The sequence below is a fragment of the Myotis nattereri genome (assembly GCF_964212035.1).
Source record: "Myotis nattereri genome assembly, chromosome: X".
NCBI classification, from domain to species: Eukaryota; Metazoa; Chordata; class Mammalia; order Chiroptera; family Vespertilionidae; genus Myotis; species Myotis nattereri.
In genome coordinates, this window is record NC_138078.1 from 17,156,826 (window position 1) to 17,178,866 (window position 22,041).

Here is a 22,041-nt window from a genome sequence, read left to right on the forward strand (position 1 = left end):
TTGAAGGGTCCCAAGTTAGATTCTGGTCAAGGGCACATGCCTGGGCTTGTGAGCTCTATACCCAGTAGGGTGTGCAGGAGGCAGTCGATCAATGATTCTCTCTCATCATTGATGTTTCTCTCTCTCTCTCTGTCTCTCTCTCTCTCTCTCGTCCTTCCTCTCTGAAATAAATAAAAATATATTTAAAAATAAATAAATGTCCCATTTCAGAGCCCAAGTATGTGTGTGTATGTTTCTATTCTTTTTTTCTTAACATTTTTGTTACTTAATTAGCTTTTTCAAAAAATTGGATTTAGTTTTTTTTTCTTTTTGTGGTTATTTTATACATTATTATTTTAGCTTTTGTTTTTATTTTTTAATTTACTTTTCATTTTTGTCAAAGTCACACGTGCACATAGTTTAAAGAGTCAAGCAGTTCTCCAGGCATGTTATAAGAAACATGGAGTCCCCTGGCCCTTATTTCTCACTCTCAAGTATTTTAGACGGTTTATTTAGTGTTTATCTTCATATCTCTATATAACATGCTTCTATGGTTACTTCTTGATGGCTCAGTGTCAAGCATTATCAGCTGACTTCCCATCACTTTCCATCCAACTACTCTGTTCCTTACCATTCTCCCACTTTCTGACCATGCTCCCAATTTCTTTTAGTTTTGCTTATATCAATGTTCAGATTTTATTATGACCAAGTTAGTGGTTTTTGCATTGGCTGCCCATTTAAATCAATTGAAGAACTTAAGAAATACTGATGCCTATTTCTGATTTAATTGATCCACGTTGGTTTGAGCATCTGTAGTTTTAAAAGCTCCTTTCAGTGTTTCTCAACATTCTGGCCATTTAAATATAGTTCCTCATGTTGTGACCCAACCATAAAATTATTTTCGTTGCTACTTCATAACTGTAATGTTGCCACTGTTATGAATCGTAATGTAAATATCGGGGAGCTCTGCTCAGCCACAAGCCAGGCTGATGGCTGCCAGCACAGCGGTGGTGGTGGGAGCCTCTCCTGCCTCCTCAGCAGCGCTAAAGATGTCTGACTGCAGCTTAGGTCTGCTTCCCGCTGGCAAGTGGACATCCCCCGACGGCTGCCGGGCTGCCAGAGGGATGTCTGATTGCCAGCTTAGGCCCAATCCCCTGGGGAGCAGGCCTCAGCCAGCAGGTGGTCATCCCCCGAGGGGCCCCAGACTGTGAGAGGGCACAGGCCTGGCTGAGGGTCTCCCCCCCACCCTGAGTGCACAAATTTTTGTACACCGGGCCTCTAGTCCTATCTAATAAAAGAGAAACATGGTGCCCTGACCAGTTTGGCTCAGTGGATAGAGCATCAGCCTGCGGACTCAAGGGTCCCAGGTTCGATTCCGGTCAAGGGCATGTACCTTGGTTGCGGGCACATCCCCAGTGGGGAGTGTGCAGGAGGCAGCTGATCGATGTTTCTCTCTCATCGATGTTTCTAACTCTCTATCCCTCTCCCTTCCTCTCTGTAAAAAAATCAATAAAATATATTTTTAAAAAAATTAAAAAAAGAGAAACATGGTAATTAGCGTACGACTGCTACCCTTCCCATTGGCTAATCAGGGTGATATGCAAATTAACTGCCAGCCAAGATGGCAGCTGGCAGCCAGGCAGCTTGAAACTAACATGAGGCTTGCTTGCTTCAGTGACGGAGGAAACCAACGTCCCCCGCCTGCCTTGCCGGCCTCTGAGCCTGCAGTTTGAAACATTGTAACAAATATAGAAGCTAAACAAAACCCCAGAAACCAGCTTTCAGTGAGCCGGGATCTCAGAGCTGGAGTTATACATTGTTTGGATTATAGAATACAAATAAACCAGATACCTGCTTTGAGCAGCAGAGGCCTCAGAACTGGAGCCAGAGCTAAAGCTGGCCCAGAATAAAAAAAAAGAAAAAAAGGAGCAGTTGGGAGCTTCAGCCCTCAGCCCCTCACCCAGACTGGCCAGGCACCCCAGTGGGGACCCCCACCCTGAAGGGTGTGTGACCAGCTGCAAACAGCCATCATCCCCTCACCCAGGCTGGCCAGGTACCCCAGTGGGGACCCCCACCCTGATCCAGGACACCCTTCAGGGCAAGCCAGCCAGCCCCACCCATGGACCAGGCCTCTATCCTATATAGTAAAAGGGTAATATGCCTCCCAGCACTGGGATCAGCGTTGCCGAGAGGCCCCCCGACACCGGGATCAGTGTGACAGGGGGCAGCGCCCAAACCGCCTGACTGCCCTGTGGCTCTCTGTGTGACAGGGGGCGGGGCCACAACCTCCCTATCTGCCCTGCTCTGTTTGTGACAGGGGAAGGCGCCCCAACCTCCTGATTGGCCCTGCTCTGTGCCTGATACGGGGGAGATCCCCAACCCCCCTGATGGGCTCTGCTCTGTGCGTGACAAGGGGGAGCTCCCCAACCCCTGTGATGGGCCCTGCTCTGTGCGTGACAGGGGGGAGCTCCCCAACCCCCGTGATGGGCCCTGCTCTGTGCGTGACAGGGGGGAGCTCCCCAGCCCCCTGATGGGCCCTGCTCTGTGAGTGACAGGGGGTAGCTCCCCAATCCCCCTGATGGGCCCTGCTCTGTGCGTGACAGGTGGCAGTGCCCCAACCCCTGGATCAGCCCTGCTCTGTGCGTGACAGGGGGTGGCGCCACAACCTCCCCATGGACCCTGCCTTGAGTGTGACAGGGTGGTGTCCCAACCCCCCAATCGGCCCTACCCTGAGTGTGACTGAGGGTGGCATTGCAACCTCCCAATCCGCCCTGCTCTGTGCATGACAGGGGGCAGCGCCCCAACTCCCCAATCGGCCCTGCTCTGAGCCCGACCAGGGGCTGCACCTAGGGATTGGGCCTGCCCTCTGCCACCTGGGAGCAGGGCTAAGCCAGCAGGGCGTTATCTCCCGAGGGGTCCCAGACTGCGAGAGGGCACAGGCCATGCTGAGGAACCCTCCCCCTTCCCCCCGAGTGCACAAATTTTTGTGCACCGGGCCTCTAGTACATATATAAAAGGCTAAGTGACTGACTGTACATCCGTCCGACTGTCTGACCATCTGACCGACTGGCCAGCTGGTACATATGACACACCCTGGCAATTTAAAAATAAACGTTGACTCGTGCATGTGCGATACATATAAAGCTCTTGCTGGTCCCAATCGCACTATAAATTCGGTTGTTTTTGTTGACTTGCTGAAGCTGAAAGAAAGCAGAGATTTTCACACCTATTTGAGTGATGATTCCATCGATTCAATGGATGATGCCTAAAGGAAAATTTTTCCATTGAATTTCTTAATAGTATTAATCCTTTGCGAATGCCGTGTCATAAATTAAAATTGAAAGTGGGTACTGAGAAATCTTAATAGTAAATGGGGTCTTCATAATGGTACTAGATTTATTATCACAAAATTGTGACCTAACATAATTGAAGCTGAAGTATTAACAGGATCTGCAGAAGGAGAGGTTGTTCTGATTCCAAGAATTGATTTGTCTCCATCTGACACTGGCCTCCCATTTAAATTAATTCCAAACAGTTTCCTGTGATGCCAGCATCTGCGATGACTATTAATAAATCACAAAGACAAACTCTAGACAGAGTAGGAATATTTCTACCTGAACCTTTTTCACACATGGTCAGTTAGATGTTGCTTTCTCTCGAGTTTGCAAAGTGTGTGACCTTAAAGTTATAGTTGTAAATACTTCATCACAAGGGAAATTAGTCAAGCACTCTGAAAGTGTTTAAACTCTTAATGTGGTGTACAGGGAGATATTGGAATAAGTTTAATCAGTTTATCAGTCATTGTTTTTATAAATGTTTTTATACCATGTTTTTGTTTTTATATCATGTCTTTGTTGTTGTTATGTCATGTTATTATTGATTTATTAATCGATTTATATATTATTTTCACGTACATTTTACTAATTTTCTTTCATCACTGACACTTCTATTATAAAGGGTGAATAGCAACATTAAAATATTTCTTCTAGCCGAAACCGGTTTGGCTCAGTGGATAGAGCGTCAGCCTGCGGACTGAAAGGTCCCAGGTTCGATTCCGGTCAAGGGCATGTACCTGGGTTGCGGGCACATCCCCAGTAGGAGATGTGCAGGAGGCAGCTGATCGATGTTTCTCTCATCGATGTTTCTAACTCTCTATCTCTCTCCCTTCCTCTCTGTAAAAAATCAATAAAATATATTAAAAAAAAATATTTCTTCTAATTAATTTTCTTTTCAGTGTGCATGAATCCTTGCACCGGGCCACTAGTTATTTTATAGTAGTAGTTTTGCTGTCTATAGAAATGTTGGTTGGACATCATTTTTTTTCCCAGAATTTTATAAGAAAATCCATCATTGTCTTCTCATTTCTGGTGATACCACTGGGAGGTCTGATGTCATTCTGATACTTTATGAGACCTATTCATTTCCCTCTCTCTCTGAAATTTTGAGGAGCATTTCTTTATTTAATGTTCTGAAACTTCCTTATTGATGTGATCTGGAGAGGATCTATTTTTATCATTGGTGGGGCCATTCAGTCTGGAACTCATATCTCAGTTGTGGGAAATATTTTTGAATGTTGTTTTTAATGATTTATTTCTCTCCATTTTCTCTTCTCTCTTTATGGAACTCCCTTCATTAGGATGTAAGACCTCTTGGAAGAGTCCTATAATTTTATTTTCTCTGCTATTTTCCATCTTTTTGTTCTTTTGCTGTGATTTGTGGTAGATATATTCAAGAATATTTTCTCTCTTATTCAGGTTTTAAATACAGCTATCATTTCTTCTTTATTTCCAAGAGCTCTTTTATTTATTTATTTATTTTTATTCTCAGAATATTTCTTTTTTTCTTTTTTTTAATCCTTATCTTTTTTTTCATAGATGCAACATCTCATTTTCTTTTGAGGAAAATAATGATAGTTTTTCTTAAAGTTTTTACTCCTGTGTAATCTATTTCTTACAACTAGCTTTTCTCACCCCCCAACTCACTGTGTGTGTGTGTGTGTGTGTGTGTGTATGTGTGTGTGAGAGAGAGAGAGTGGGAGAGAGAGAGAGAGAGAGAGAGAGAGAGAGAGAGAGAGAGAGAGAGATTAGAGGCCTTCTAATATCTCTAAAGTATTTTAGATGATTCATTTGGTGCCTTAGAGGTCTTCTAATATAAAATATTCACTAGGGACTTCTTTGCAGATAGCTGAGACTTGATGACTGTAGGTAGCTTCTGGCCAGATCCTTTTGTAGAGAAATTCCAGAGTGTCAGTATTTTTATTGTATTGCATTTTGGCTGGTCAGAGTTCCTAGAAAAATACTCTTCCAGTTCTCTACCTGCAGGGTATAAGCTTGGCTGCCGTAGTTTGACAGCCATTTTGAGAGCCAAGTAGAGGAAGAAAGTTAGAAGTCTTAACATTTAGTGTGCAATTAATTTCACTTAATACTACTCTACTGTGCCTGATATCCCAGAGTCAATATAACCGGTAATTTCTCTTTTCTAGGGAATAAACTCCAATCTTCTGGGTAGGAGAGGGAGTTTATATGGATGCATGGAGTGAAAGGGGAGATCTTTTTCCCTCATGGGATGTTGATTTTTATCTTCTTATTTTAGCCATGTCATCACTCCACTTCAGAGATAATGGGAACAAATTCTGAAGCACTTTGGGGGGGGGGGGCGGGGTCTGTGGTATAAATCAGCTTTTTCCTTGCCTTTCTCCTTTGCTAGACAGGATTCATCTTTATCAGTTCTGGTACATAGGCAAACATTTGTTCATTTGCTTTTCAGCTTCCAAAATTGTGTTTCTGTTTGTTCTTCTTCTGTTTTGTGTCCTTGGAAACCTGTGACTATTTTTTAAAAATAATTGCTTTACTGTCATTTTAGTGGTGTTTTTTTTTTTTTAAATCATCTGAAACATATGTGCTCTATCTTCTATAAATGGTTTCTTTCTATTATTTTTATAGAATATACTTTGCATGATTCAGTCCTTTTAAATTTGTTAAGATTTGTTTTATGGCCCAGAAGATAGCCTATCTTGGCAAACGTCCCATGCACATTTGAAAAGAATGTGTATTCTGCTGTTGTTGGATGGGGTGTTTTATTAATGTCAATCAGATTAAGTTGATGAACAGTGTTGTTTAGGTCATCTATAACATTATGATTTCATTTTGATTTTCTATAACTGGAAATTTAGCTTTTATTGTTATAATTATCTTATCTATTTTTGTATTATTTTTAGCATCTTGGGGTAATGTTTTTTCTCAAATTTTTTGGTATGCTGATATTTGCTTAAGACCATGACTTTTATTCTGTGTATTACTTGGCTTGCAATGCAATGTTGTTCTCTGATTATCAGTCATTTCTAGAAGATCCTATATAATAAAAAGCTAATATGCAAATTGACCAAATGGTGGAATGACTGGTCACTATAACGCACACTTACCACCAGGGTGCAGATGCTCAATGCAGGAGCTACCCCCTGGTGGTCAGTGTGCTCCCACAGGGGGACTGCTGCTCAGCCAGAAGCCCTGAGCCATGCTCACGGCTGGTGAGCACAGCGGTGGTAGCGGGAGCCTCTCTCACCTCTGTGGCAGCGCTAACGATGTCTGAGTGCCAGCTCTGGTACTGTGAGAGGGTGCAAGCCGGGCTGAGAAAACCCCCACCTGAGTGAACAAATTTTATGCACTGGGCCTCTAGTTTTAATATATTGTTCTTCAATGCATCTTAAGAAAAGCAGAGTATTTTAAAAATATTTTTTATTGATTTCAGAGAGGAAGGGATAAAGAGAGAGAGATAAAAACATCAATGATGAGAGAGAATCATTGATTGGTTGCCTCCTGTACGCCCCACACTGGGGATTGAGCCCGGAACCCGGGCATGTGCCCTGACCAGGAATCGAATCAGTGACCTCCTGGTTCATAGGTCGATGCTTAACCACTGAGCAACACTGGCCGGGGAGCAGAATATTTTTGAAATTTAACTTTAGTAAAGTAGCATACAGTAAAATTGACTTCTTTGTTGTTATAAAGAGTTTATATATGTGCTGGAATGTACAGAAGGCTATTTTAAAATTTTTAAAAATTAAAAATTTTTGTCTTTCCACTGTTGTCAGAGAATTGGGTCCTAATGTTCTTTTTATAAATTGTTTGAATATTTCCATATGGCTTAGCCATCATTTGAAAATATTTTTATGGATATTTAAAAAGACAGTATCTTTGCAGCTTGTTGGGCATCAACAATATTCTAAGATACCTAGTAGATGTAATTCCATTGGTATTAATCTCCTTACTCTTCTGACTTAATTTGTAAATGGAATTTCTGAGAAAAGTGGTTAGATTATTCCACGGCAATTCATGAGTCAAAATGTATCCTTTTTGTTTCTTGTTTGTTCGCTTTATAATAAGTTCTCATTTAAATATTTTGAAAATATGCTGTTACATGCACAAAAAGTTGTGATTATTATATCTTCTTGTTGTCTTGGTACCTAGGAAACTAATACAGAACCTACTTATTTTACCAGGAAGCTACAACAGAAGCATTATAGCCAAATGGGCCAACTTATCCTAAGTGAAGCAGCAAATAGTCTTTTCAGTGCGGAAGTGCTAACATAACTGCTACCCCTGCACTAGTAAATTATTGTCTGCCCACTTCCTTGCCCAGATTACAATGAGGCTGGTAAAGGAAATTGGATCACATAGAACTGAATATCCATTATGTGTAGTGTATCCTAGGAACTCTGAAGCGTAAAGATACAGCACTTATATTGAACCATATGAAACTGTTTTTAATTTTTTCTGAAAGATTGGTTAGTGGCAGTTTTATATGGTCAACCTAATAGATTACACTGGAATTTATAAGGTGACACTATACAGGTTTCCAACAATGAACGGGTACATATAATAAATGTCAGATGAGAAATGCTACATTTTAAAGGATGGGAAAGATTCCAAAGACCCTGGAAGGTGATAGGTATTTGGGGATGGGTAGTGAAGGGACCAAAGGCTGAAAGATCTTACTGGTTTTCATCCTTGATTAAATAGTATCTCTGCTTCGCACCATCTTGAAGTTAAGGGACTAGTATGATCATTATATATTTTTCTGTTATCACCAGGTGATTTTGTAAAAGGACAGACTAATATTTGTAGTTTAATTTTTCAGCTCCTTTGTGTTTTGGAAACTTAAGGCCCCTGAAGGAGGGAGTTTGTGTCACTCAACTTTGTCATCTATAGCATTCGGCACAAAACTCGCTACAGAGTAGGTAGTTAACAAGTATTTCTTACACAGATGAAAGTTGGAGACACTGTAAAAAAGATGTAAAATGAATTATAATATTTAATAGAACAGTGTAGTAAGTAGTTCATTCAAAATCCTGAAATTCTAGTTTTTCATTTTGTTAAACTGTGGCTTTTATCAGGTGAAAACCATAGGGTTAAAACACAAGGCTGGTTTAAAAAAATGCACCTCTCTTTTTAGAAACTAGCCATTGTATAATATCAGCTTTCCTTTGTATTAAACCATAATTGCTAAAATCAGTTGTCAAAATTCTGCTTAAATCTACAAAATTCAGTATACTAAGCTTTCTATAAAGTTTCCTTCAGCTTATCTATTTTTTTCTTTCTTGAAACAGAGTTATAGAGATCTTTTATCCCCCCGGCACTTAAACCACAAGAGAGAGACAAGGACAAATTGGGTCCTCTTACAACCTTGCAGACTGCCCTGCTCCAGGCAGCAGCAGGAAACATCAGGTAGCCTGACTGGATTCATCTCTTCCTTGCACCAGCTGACATACGCAATCCAGATCTTGAAGTTCCTAAGGTTCATTTATCTTCACAGTCTCTTACTTGACAATGAGAAGAGGACTACCAAGCTGATTCTGCGTTGAACATATCATAATGCCAATCTGGATGCATTATTTTGTGAATTATAGCTAAAAGAACTTATGCAGGATTTGACAAAAAGACAATTCCTCACTTGTTTGTGAAGCTGGTTAACCACAAGAGTTAGGAGTAGGGTAGTGCTATTTCCTTTTCTAATTTAAATACGATTTTTTGATCAAGTTATATAGAATTGGAATCAGAACTCAAGACAGAGGTATTAGCTGTTAATTAAATGTGAAAGTTGTCTTTTTCATCATCCCACGTAAAGAAGAATGGCAAAGGGCGATATTTAATAAACTTGCTTTGGATATTTTGTTTATTGTAAATCCCTAAACTATTTTGGTATTTGTAATTAAATTTGTGATTATAATTATAATACTATCAGTTTTTCTTCTCTGAATCAAATATATACTATTAACAAAAGCAAATTATAGCTTGGTGAATCTAAACTATTTTTGGCAGATCATTGACTTAATTATGTCTCATTTTGACTTCATGTCATTTTCCATTTTCTGTATTGCTCTGTGCTGACAACCCTTAACTGGGAATGAAGAGATTAGCATTTAGGCCACAGTTGTATCAGCAACTGGCTGACTGAAGTTAGGCAAGGATTTAGGAGGGCTTTGACCAAGGTGATTTCTAAGGTCTCTTTCTGCACTAAAGTCTTATGTCCTGTAGTCGCACAATGTCGATATGGGACCCTTTTGGGGTGTGAAGAGAGAGGAGAAGGAAAGGGAAGGAAAAGGAAGGGAAGGGAAGGGGACAGACAGGATGGGAGGGAAGGGCAGGAGAAGAGCGGAGAAAAGAGGAGCAAAAGGACAAATAGAGAGGGGCAGACCTTCCTTTCTGGGACCTTTGTCATCCCATCCATTTTGATTCAGGTTATGACGAATTAACGTTGGGTGAGTTCTGGAGACTTTCAATACTGTCATGATTTTTGTACTTCTAACATTTTGTCTTCTGTTAGTTCAAGAAAGCAATTGTATCCATATATGTGAGAGCAGCTTTTGAAGAATCTGCAGGAACATCATTCAGAAGTTTATCATGACAACATCTGGCTGTTGAAATTCAGTTTTCACATTCAAACTTCCATTTGCTATTCATTCTGGAGTAGAACATTGATATTATGATGAGTGGGGAAGAATATTTTTTCTCTTTTCTGTCTTCACATCACTGTACTCAAGCTATGTTCTTCTAGGTTGGCAAGCTCACAGCAGATATTTAGGATGCTATGGATAGTCATGTTTAATTAATCCCAAAGTGCTCATCAGTTTTGGCAACTAAAGGAGAAATAATTCTGGGTGGTAGCAGATGCTGGTAAGGTTTCCCAACACAATAGTCATGATTGAGGTCAGCAATCTGTGGATGATTAGTATCATGGGATGGTAGTAAACAGAAATGAGCAGAGGTCAGTTAGTGTAGCACAGCATCATGGGTCAATGCCACTTTAATTCATTGTAGTAAGTAACTCTGGGAACTGAAGTGTTATATTGCTTCACCATGAACCCCACATATTGAATTTGATGGGTGCAACATATATGGTGAGCCCTTCATTGTGGCAGCTGTGTTCTGTAAGAGATCTAGGAAATGCTCAGGCTGCTCTCTAATGGTGGCTAACCAAGTTTCTTTTGGTCACCAATACAGGTGGTAAGCACTCCATTTCATTAGGCTCCTTCCTTCCTTGACAGTCGTGCATTATTACCATTATCACCTGATTCCCCTGAACAGGTGGTGGACATTGCAATAAGTAAAAGATAACAAACCCAAATTGGAGGAAAATACTGGGTGATAGACTAGGTTCACTCACTAAGTGACCTACTTCTACATACCAACATGCTTATGGGCAATTGAGAATTATTACATGTTGTAGGTATTTGGTGTCTCTTAGGACGAGTTGAAACTATTCATTTAAAATATGAGAATGCCAGTGGCTTAATGGCGTTTGTACATCTTAGAGTGCTTAGAAGAAAGAGCATTTCCTTTCATACTCATATTGCTGCAGATGCCAGGGTGTCATTTGGCTCACACAGAAAACTAAAGGTCTCTCATCTTCTGTTTGATCCATTTATTTTTTCTACCTTATTGTATATGCCCTTTATTGTTTATGTCATTTAATCTTCTGGAGTGTTAGTAGGTCCAATTTCAGAACCAGACGAATCTTAATTTGGTCTCTCGATCTTACTACTTAGCTATTTGACTTTGGGCAAGAAGGTAGAATTTCCTAAGACTCAGTTTTCTAATCTCGCAGTACCTTCCTCACAAGGACTAAAGATTTAATGAAATAAAGTAACATGTAACATAGAATATAGTACAAATTAAATTGCTCAACAAATACTGGTTCCCTTCTCCCTACTCTTCATTTGCTAAATATGATTATAATTCACCAATATCATAGGTGTCTTAGAGAGAATTCTAAAGATTGCTAAGTATGAATATTCTTTTCCAAAGTTCTAGTTTCCTCTAATCTAAACAGGGGACTGTGTGTTTCTGTGTGTCCACAGTGAGGGTGTGAGGGTGTGTGCTTGTGATTCTGTGTATATGTGTGTGAACTGTAAATGTGTGTGGACCTAGGTGTAGGTCCTAGCCCACTTATGGTCCATGAGTTGGCTCTAAATCAGTACCTCCTGCTAACCCAATTCTACAAGTCTACTGAAGTGAGAATTGGGACCAATATTTAATATTTGAATAAGCCAGGCAAGAAACAATTTTCTTTTCCTTCTAAGCCAAACTGTCAGGTAGCATCATATTTGTAAAACATTCCTTCACACCAGATAAAAAGTTTAAAGCAGGAGCAAAGAAGGTATATTTCTTTTAAACTCACTGTAAACAGAAAGCCGTTATTGCACTCCGGTGTTCCATCTACTGTGAAAATGGAGCCCAGGGAAGAAAACACATTTATGTCAATCATCAGGAAGCATGTTTTGAGGCTGAATTATCCAGATAACTGCCTAACTTTTTCATCCTGGCCTGTGATTGTTTCCTTTTTTTACTGCCTTCCCCAGTTTTGCCTTTTTTCTTTGTCCTCGTATTTTGTACTTCCGAACATCCTGTGTGCCAGCTAGCCATGTTTTGACTTTTATTTTTGTGGAGGTCACTTCTGTAGGAACATCTCTTCAACTTCTGATTGCCCTTAGTGGAGAGAATTTGAATACAAATGTATGACAGATGCTGTTGAGATGGGGGAAGGGTTCGCTGGTGGAGAGGTGAGTCAGAATGTGAAAGCTGTATAACTAAGTCCCCCAAACACCCACTCTAGTTTTGGCTCTTTGACAATGCTGTCTCTTTGAGAAAGAAGAACAGTTTGATCTGAATTCTTATTAGTTTCTGAGCTACCAAATTAGAATCTAATAAGCTCATTTGGAAGGGCTTTGAATTAGCTTCAAACAGACCCACAATGAGCTCATAGAGAAGCCCTTCCTACTCTTTCCAGGCAACTTGTAGTTTGTAGACTTAATTTTCAAAATCTCTTCTTTGCTATCTTATACTTGTGCTTTTTTCTCTCCCCTTTTAAATCAACTGCTTCTAGTTATAGCTTCCACTTCTAGAGCAATCTGTAATCGATTTATTTGTAAGATTCTTTAAGAAAATCATACATTTAAAGAGAAAAAAGATACCTTTCTTTAATTTGAGAAATACTTATTTTCTGGAATCTTCCAATTTGGCATCCTCTAGGAATGCTAGTTACCTCTGAATGAGGAATGTTTTTGGCATACATAAAAATACTCCAAGAATACAAAAATATATCATGACCTTGTTTGTAGATGTACATAAGTGTAAAATTGTTGATTTTCCTCCAAGATGTGAGGGGTCTTGGTTTTCTGTCTATATTTATAGATGTTGGTCTAAATTGATCACTATTAGCTGAAGCATAATTCCTACATCCAGGGAAAGAATCCCTGTTTCCTTGGCAATGAGTAAATGTTTTGATGATAGGGATCTTGAATCCAGCATTTATGTGGGGGAGGCAGAGGCTATAGGGCTGTGTGCCCTTCCATTTAGAGTGTGTGGGTAGCTTGTTTCCTGGCTGTGGGGGCTTCCCTTCCCTCATAATGGCCTTACATGACTCCAGGCACTCGGCTTCTCCCACCCTATGGGATACTGAGGGTACTTGTCCAAACTCCCATGTGATGTGTGAAGTTGTTAAATGCCACAGCTATGCTTCTGTGATTAGGGGATTAGTCCAGCCCTTTTCCATTCCTTTGGTTCATCAGTTGAATGTCTACTTATTACCTATTCCTTTTCTCAGCCTCCATGGCTTCTGGTTCAGGAATTATTTCAGGCTGCTTCTGGGAAATTCACATTCCCCCCCATTTGTTATGACAGGTAAACAGATTCTTCAACAGTATTGAAATGTTCAGTCAAGTTGAGTTGCTTTATGTCTTCCAGGATTTCCTCGCTGCTCTGGTCTTCTGATGAGTCCCTTCTCAGCTTTCTAGACCTAATACAGATTTATTTGTATTGTTGTATTTCTCCTATATCTTTAATGGGATTCAAAACCAGAGATGTGTGTTTTCTAGTACTAGTGAAATCATTTTAGTTTTTCAAATGTATAGCTATTTAAAGAAAAATCTAATATTTTTTCCTAGCTTTAATGAGGTATAATTGACAAAAAAACCTGTATATATTTAAGGTATGCAATGGAATGTTTTGATGTATGTGTATATTGTTAAATGATCACCACAGTCAAGCTAATTAACATATAGTTATCATTTTTGTGTGTGTTTTGAGAGCACTAACAATCTAGTCTCTTAGAAAATTTGAAGTATACAATACCATATTATTAACTACTAGAGACCCCGTGCATGAAATTCATGCACTGGTAGGGTCCCTAGCAGCTGCCTGCTGGTACTCCCTCCATTTCTCCGGCCAGCCCTACCCCCTGGTTGAACTCCTGGAGGAACTCCCGGTGGAGGGGACAATTTGCATACTACACTTTTATTATATAGGATAGGCATTGTGCTATACATTAGATCTCCAGAATTTATTCATTCCACATAATTGAAACTATATCCTTTGATCAACATCTTATTTCCCTCTCCCTCGAGCCCCTGACAACCAGTATTCTACTCCCTGCTTTTATGAGTTCAACTTTCTTAGATTCCACATGTGAAATCATGCAGTATTTGTCTTTGTGCCTGGCTTATTTCACTTAGCATAATGTCCTTCAGGTTCATCTGTGTTGTTGCAAATGTTAGGATTTCCTTATTTTTTAAGGCTGAACAATAATATATATATCACAATTTCTTTATTCATTGACCCATTAATGAACACTTTTTTGTTTTCATAGCTTAGCTATTATGAATAATGCTGCAATGAACATGGGAATGCAGACATCCCTTTGAAATACTGAGATAAATCTAGAATTTTTAAAGGCCAGTCTGTTTCTCTTTTTGATTGCTCCCTTTTTTTTTTTAAAAAAAAGTATGTTTTCACTTATTTCACAGAGAGAGGAAGGGAGAAGGAGAGAGAGAGAACATTGGTGTGAGAGAGAACCATAGATAGGCTGCTCCCGCATGCACCCTGACTGGGGACCAAGCCCGAAAACAGAACATGTACTTTGACTGGGAGTCAAACAGGTGACCTTTCAGTGCACAGGACAATGCCCAACCAACCGAGCCACACCGGTGAGGGCTCTTTGTAATTTTTGAGATAATATTTCAAATTCTTCTTTAGATTACCCCTAAACATAAATTGAAATCACTAATTGTGAAATTGATATTTATACAGAGGAGTGTCAGTGTCAGAATTTTACCAAGATACCTTACTTTAACTTTTCATAATCTAGTTATCATTGTTTAGATTCTCATTCACAGCTGAAGTTCCAAAATCAGGAGAATATAGTCTACTATAATTTTTAACCATGATTTATGAAAAAGTAAATAACAGCAACACAAGAACCTATGCCCAGCCGGTATGACTCAGTGGTTGAGCATGGACCTATGAACCAGGAGGTCATGGTTCTATGCCCAGTCAGGGCACATGCCTGGGTTGTAGGCTGAATCTTCAGTGGGGGCGTGCAGGAGGCAGCCGATCAATGATTCTCATCATTGATGTTTCTGTCTCTCTCTCCCTCTCCCTTCCTCTCTGAAATCAATTAAAAAAATTAAAAACAAAACAAAACACCTACTTATTTGCTCTTTATTGCTTTACCTTTCTGTACCAACTTGTTATTTATCATCTACCACAATTTCATCTAAGGTACAAAACAAAATCACGGACTCTCTGACTCATTGTTTTGTGATAATATATAAGTCTGAGATTAGATTGCAGTTTTATTAAGAATCCCCATGGTTTCTTGAAGAATTGCCCCACTTTGTTTTTAAGCAGGCAAAGCATTTTAAATCTATGACAGATGCTAAAATTATGATTGATTCTTGTGCTTTTAAAATCTCCAATCTTTTTTCTCATTTAGAACTGGAAAAACATATTGACTTTTTTGGTGGCGATGTGGGAACATTCGTATTTATCTGGAGAGGGAAGATTATGAATTTGAAATTTGCAAGCCATTTCTTAGTCAAAGGGTAATGGAATTTTAGAGCTGAAATGCATCTTCAGATAGCTTTGTGGCGATGTATAAAGAGCAGAGAACACGTCAGAAAACCTGATGTCAAGTTCCTGCTTTCCACTTCCTAGCTGTCTAACCCAACTCAGAAGACATAAATTCTTCAAACTATATTTCCTCATCCAGGAAAAGAAGGTAATCCTTGCCCTGTTAATTTTATTGCTTTGTTGTAAGGATCAAATAACATAATTTACAAAAACTATATAGGATATATGAGCTACTGTTCAGATGTACGATGATTATTTTTTTTTTATGAAGGAGAAAACGAGCTCCTGTTTACAAAGGGATTTGTATAAATTCACCAGCTAATTAGTGGTATTGCCAGGTCTCCTAAATTAGTCCAATAATCTCACCACTGAAGTGTAACATTTAAAACTTGCTCGTCTGCCTAGCTAGATACTCGGAGAATTTACCAGAACTCTCAAGTTATATCTCTTTTAAAGACATGAATTTATGAGAGGAAGCAGTTGGTTTATTTTGACTTACCTTGTTCTGTCTCTAGTGGTGGGATAAACACCTAAAGCTGGTTCTGTTTTCTCACTGGTTGTGTTATGATGAAAATCTTCCAGATTTATACCTAACATGGTATTTCCCTGCCTTAAATCTGCCTCTTATCATAACTACAACACACTTCTTCTATGGGCCTTTTAAAATTAATTTGGAGTCAAGCGCTGCACAAATGGCTTTTAGTTGCGTTTCTTATTTAATACACTATATAGAATTCTCCACTCACATTTTTCTTTGCCAAACGCCTGTGAAATTCTTGATTGTTTTGTTTCTTCTCATAGTTGCTTCTATAAAATTTCAAAACCAGCTGGAAGGTACTTTCTTCCTTAGTCTAAGGTCAGCTGGAACCACGTGGTCCCAGTTCTCCCCCAGAGTTCTCAAGATAATGGAAAAGAAGCTGAGTACCTCATGTTTAATAGGCTCATTTAGGTTCATTAAGTAAAAGGATCCAGGATAAGAAAATTGAATATTCATATTTAAGATTGCTTGAAACTTACAATATTGTTCACTTAAGCACATGTGGGAAAACAGGTAGTAAGCCATTCCAAATACGGAAGAGTGAAGACTCATGTCCAGCTAGAGCAGTGGTTCTCAACCTTCCTAATGCCGCGACCCTTTAATACAGTTCCTCATGTTGTGGTGACCCCCAACCATAAAATTATTTTCCTTGCTACTTCATAACTGTAATTTTGCTACTGTTATGAATCGTAATGTAAATATCTGATATGCAGGATGTATTTTCATTGTTACAAATTGAACATAATTAAAGCATAGTGATTAATCACAAACACAATATGTAATTATATATGTGTTTTCTGATGGTCTTAGGCGACCCCTGTAGAAGGGTCGTTCGACCCCCAAAGGGGTCGCGACCCACAGGTTGAGAACCGCTGAGCTAGAGAGAAGGGGAGAAAAAAAATGAAACTGTATACTGTATAGTTCATTATATATTTTTAGGGATAAGAATGATGCAAATTAGAAAGTCCAGAAGCTGTTAAAGCAGTAAGAATGTTTCAGAATTTGTAGAAAGAGTAATCAATTTTTTTGCTGAAACGTATATTCCCAAGGACCTATTATCATTAATCAGGAGAAAACTTGATATGCAAATAGTTTTGATATCTACTTGTTATCAGGAAAAAAGAATGTTTAAAATAAACTTTAAATTTTATTTTTTAAAATATATTTTTATTGATTTCACAGAAGAAGAGAGAGGGAGAGAGAAATAGAAACATCAATGATGAGAGAGAATCATTGATAAGCTGTCTCCTGCACGCCCTGCATTGAGGTTCAAGCCCACAACTGGGGCATGTGCCCTGACTGGGAATCGACCCTGTTGGTTCATAAGTTAACGCTTAACCACTGAGCAACACTGGCTGGGCAACTTTAAAGTTTAGAATAGTTTCAGATTTACAGAAAATTTGCCATGGTCCTACAGAGAACCCTCATCTACTGCACATCAATTTCCCCTATTGTAACATCTTACATTGGTGTGATATGTTTTTCACATCTGCTGAAACAGTATTGATGTATTAGAACTAACTGAAGTCTATCCTTTACTCGGAGATGTTAGTGTTTGTTTTTTTTTTCTTTTAGATAATATCATTTTTCTGCCCCAAGGTCCCATCTAGAACATCATATTACATTTAGTTGTCATTCTCCTTAGGCTCCTCTAGATTGATAGTTTCTCAGACTTTTCTTGTTTTGATGATCTTACCAGTTTTGAGAACTGATTGTGTATTTTGTAGAATGTCCCTCAATTGGCATTTGTCTGATGTTTTTATCCTGGATAGTCTAGGGCTTTGGGTTCATGGGGAGAAGACCGTAGAGATAAAGTGCCATTTTCACTCTTCCATTGGAAAGTTACTCTTTCTCCCACTTTCCATACTATACTCTTTGGAAGGAAGCCACTATGTGCAGCCCACACTTACAGGGTGGGGAGGAAAGGTCTAATTTTAACTATAATAAAAAAATCATTATTAATGGCAAACATTCAAATCTTTAAGTGATTGATGTCAGAATTGTATCTGGCAGGCTCATTTTCCCAGTAAACTTAGAAATGCGTGTTTTGCAGTTAACATCTTGATAGGCAAATTGGCCATATTTCTTAGAATAGGTCCCTTCTGTAGGCGGTTTCCTTAGTCCATGGGGGATGGCCAGAATTATGGGTCTGAACATTCAATCTACCACTGCTGCCACTTCTCTGATGTATTTCAAGTCCAACCTGCACTTGCATCAGGTTAGAAAAGTGATTCTCGCCCAGCCAGAATGGCTCGGTAGTTGAGTGTCAACCTATGAACCAGGAGGTCACAGTTCAATTCCCGTGAGGGTTGTGGGCTCCATCCCTGATGTGGGGAGTGCAGGAGGCTGCCAATCAATGATTCTCTCTTATCATTGATGTTTCTTTCTCTCTCTCCCTCTCCCTTCTTCTCTGAAATCAATCAATATATATATTTTATTTTATTTTATTTTATTTTATTTTATTTTATTTATTTTTTTAAAAGAGTGATTCTCACATGTGAGCAAGCATCCAAATCACCTTGACAGCTAGTTAAAACACCCGGGGGTGTAGATTCTCAGGCCCTACCCCTGAAGTTTCTGACTCAGCATATCTGGGGGAGGGCCTGAGAATCTACATTTTAAACAAAGTTTCAGGTAATGCTAATGTTTTGAGAACCAATGGGTAGATGAAGTTAGAGGGTCAAAACAATGAGCCACATCATTTTAATCCTGTGCTGAGCTGCTGTCCCAGAATTACAGTTTATGGTTAGGCCTTTATCCACATCTATCTGCTTCAGGCTTTCCCGTGAAGCTGACTCTATGGACCCTGCCTTGACACAGCTTCCTCTATACCATTGGTTCTCAATCTTCCTAATGCTGCGACCCTTTAATACAGTTCCTCATCTTGTGGTGACCCCCAATTTCATTGTTACAAATTGAACATAGAGCATAGTGATTAATCACAAAAACAATATGTAATTATGTATGTGTTTTCCGATGGTCTTAGGCGACCCCTGTGAAAGGGTTGTTTGACCCCCAAAGGGGTTGCAACCCACAGGTTGAGAACCACTGCTCTATACAATGCCCCATTTGAATACCTCCACCCTGAAACCTTTTCTCTTCACTGAGAAACTGAGGGAGGATCTGTTCTTGTTGAAAGAAAGTGGTAGGATACGTTGCTCTGGCCTCTAAAAGGCTCGATTAACACAACTGTATTGACTCTTCTTGTCCCTATGTTTGTTTTTTTCTTCACACTATGACCCCTGCTCCATTTTATTGGATTTTTTTTTTGTATTTGTGCTCTACATAAGAAAGATAGAATTCTTGTTTTTTTCATTATTTTTATTTTATTTTATTGTTTAAGGTATTACAAATAGTACTACATATGTCTCTCCCCCCCACCTCCCCTACCCCCCAGCACATGCCCTCATCCCCCTGCTCCAGTGTCTTTCGTCCATTAGTTGTGCTTATATGCATGCATACAAGTCCTTGGGTTGAATTCTTGTTTTTAATTGCAGAGAGAGAGAGAGAGAGAAACATGTGCCCCAACTGGGGATTGAACCCATTGAACCTGGGAATGTGCCCTGACCAGGAATCGACCCCACCACCTTTTGGTGCACTGGACGACGCTCTAACCGACTGAGCCATACTGGCTAGGGCAGAGAGAGAGAATTCTTTTTGGAAATAAAGAATATTAACTGACATATACTACGTCCTTATTTAACTTTTGCATTCACCCTAAGATTTAGATTTGTTATTATCTCATTTTGCAGATGAGGAAATGAGGAATCAGGTTAATCATTTTCCTGAAGGTCATACAACTATAACATGGTGCACTGGGGGTTGAAACTATGTCTCTCTTAGCTGGTGCTTCTCAGTCCCTCTTATGGTATAGAAACAAGAATCCATGCAGCCATTTGCTGGCTATATCACTGGAACATGGTACTTCTTCCAGACTCAGCTTCCTTATTCTTCATTTCTACAACCAGGGATATTAATTAACACTTTCCTCACAGAGTTGTACTATTGAAGAAAGTCATGGAGCCCAACCAGCGTGGCTCAGTAGTTGAGTGTTGACCTATGAACCAGGAGGTCACAGTTAGATTCCTGATCAGGGCACATGCCCAGTTTCAAGTTCAATCCCCAGTAGGGTGTGTGCAGGAGGCATCTGATCAATGATTCTCCCTCATCATTGATGTTTCTATCTCTCTCTCCCTCTCCCTTTCTCTCTAAAATCAACAAAAATATTTTCTAAAAAGAAAGTCGTGGATATAAAGCACTTAGCAGAATGCCACATTCATGGTAAGTTCTCAGTAAATGTGTTTTTTCTTTCAAAGCCACTTGCCCACATGAAATTATTTCATTTAATTCTGTAACTAATAGCACCTGAATTAATAATAGCATTGTATTTGTAAAGGAATAAATTAAGAATGAATAAAGAACAGGTTGCTAACTTTACTCATATTGGCACTGAAGCTTGCATCTATATTTAACATTCTGTCTTTTTTGAGTTTTCTATTACACAGATTTTTAAAATAATAAAGTTTAAGAGGCTGATATGGCAACTTCTAAAAACCATGCAACTTAAACATCCAAAGACAAAATTATTCCAGTGCCTGAGAAACATAAATTGAGTTTGTATTCCTAAGAAGCATTGGTCAAAGAACTGAGTATAGTATAGCACACTATGAAAGCTTTGATTTGCTACCAATTGTTGATGTTGTGTAGTCAAACTCACAGTGATTTGCCTTGTGGTGTTTTTGTGTGTTTCTTTAATCCTCACTCAAGGATTTTCTCCACTGATTTTCAGAGAGAGTGCAAGAAATGAGGGAGGGGAGAGCGAGAGGGAGAGAAACATATGTGTGAGAGAGACACATTGACTAGTTGCCTCCCACATACTCCCCAACTGGGACTGGGAATCGAACTTGCAACCCAGGGAATGTGCCCTTGACCTGGAGTCAAACCCAAGACGCCTCTGTGCGCAGGCCAACACTCTAACCATTTGGCAACACCAGCCAGGGCACTGCCCTGTGATTTTATGTAAAGTTTTGCCTGTGGAATTCTTTGTCTTTACCTTTAATGTTTTTTCAAGCACAAAATGAACAGCAAGCATATTAAATCTTATTATCTAATAAGCATGCTCTTGCTCATTATGTCATCTGAGCCAATAACTAATCCCCCATTCCCTTTTACTGATTTGTATTTTGCCTCTTCTTTATCTACTTATGTTTGAGCTTGATTTTTTTTTTTCCAGGAGAAATCAAGAAGAGGCTGGAATGGGAAAGGTAGTGGATGATGCCCAATGCCTCTGAGTCAGGTCTGTCCAGCATGGGGTAAGTTCCCCTTTAACAAACAGTTTTGGAAGTTAATGTCTAGGGAAAAAAGATCTTATAATAATAAGGCAGTGGTAATTTACTATATATAATGATTCAGATGGGAAAAAGTGTAGTTCAAGGTCAGATATAATTTTTAAAATGTTTATATTCCCAGATTTGTCTACACATCTGCTTGTCTTCTGTAAGCGATCCAGAATTGACTAACGATGTTCAGGGTCCCTCCGCCTGTTTGTCAGTCGGACATTTGTATTCATCATTCCTTATCATTCCTGCTTGATTGGGAGAGCTGGTTCACTTCAATACTAAAAATTCCCAGAGATTAAAATGCTGTCTCTTTTTTTTCTGCTCAGGCTCTTATCGGAAAACATTTTCTTCAAGTTTCTGCAGCTGCAAAGTAGTGGGAAAAGCATAAGCTTTGGAGATGGAGAACTAGCTTTGAGTCCCTGAGCAAGTTACTCAAATTCTCTTTGTCCACTTCTACATATTTAAATATACTTTTTATTAATTTCAGAGAGGGAGAGGGGAAGAAAGAAACATCAATAATGAGAGAGACTCATTGATTGGCTGCCTCCTGTGCACGCCTGACTGGGGATCAAGCCTGCAACCTGGGCATGTGCCCTGACCAGGGAATCGAACCCGTGACCTCCTGGTTTTTGGGCTGATGCTCAACTACTGAGCCACACCAGCTGGGCCACTTCCACATATTTAAAAAACACATATGTAATCTATAATAATAAAAGCATAATATGCTAATTAGACTGGACAGCCAAACAACCTTCTGGACGACTTTCTGGATGAAGCCAGG